Below are 484 nucleotides of genomic sequence, written 5' to 3'. Positions count from 1 at the left end.
TTTATACCCTGAATACCCCTCAGGATGTACTGCCAGAGGGCTGCTAAAGTGGGTGACAATTTAACCATATATAACTGTTGGATGAGTGACATTCTTTTGTTCTCTTTTTTGTTCACAGAGTTAGGGAGGTCATTTTATTTTTTTTTTTCCAAAATGCATGGCTAACTTTCCATTTATTCCCTACGGATTTAAAATGCCATCTTAGGACTTCCCTGATGGTTCAGTGGCTAAGACTCTGTGCTCCCAATGCAGGGGTCCTGGGTTCAATCCCTGGTCAGGGAACAAAATCTCACATGCCCACAACTAAAGGTTCGCATGCCACAACTAAAGACACCACATGCTGCAAATAAGACCTGGAGCAGCCACATAAATAAATTTTTTAAAATGCCATCTTTTTTCAAATACTGTTTTTCCTTGCATGTATGGGTCTTAACATATGTTTCTAATAGAGCTGGATAACTGGGTTCCTTGTCTACCATCGATT

At 40.1% G+C, this 484-nt stretch overlaps 1 non-coding gene across 1 annotated transcript; it reads left to right on the top strand.

Annotated features, from left to right (window-relative positions):
• Window positions 1-209: 209 nt before the first annotated feature.
• Window positions 210-282, top strand: TRNAG-CCC. The gene has a single exon. It is a non-coding gene; the product is annotated as a tRNA-Gly (tRNA).
• Window positions 283-484: the final 202 nt, after the last annotated feature.

This window comes from Oryx dammah, unplaced genomic scaffold, assembly GCF_014754425.2.
Source record: "Oryx dammah isolate SB20612 unplaced genomic scaffold, SCBI_Odam_1.1 HiC_scaffold_20, whole genome shotgun sequence".
NCBI lineage: Eukaryota > Metazoa > Chordata > Mammalia > Artiodactyla > Bovidae > Oryx > Oryx dammah.
Note: the sequence above shows the minus strand (reverse complement) of the source record. Positions and strands in the feature narration are given on the sequence as shown.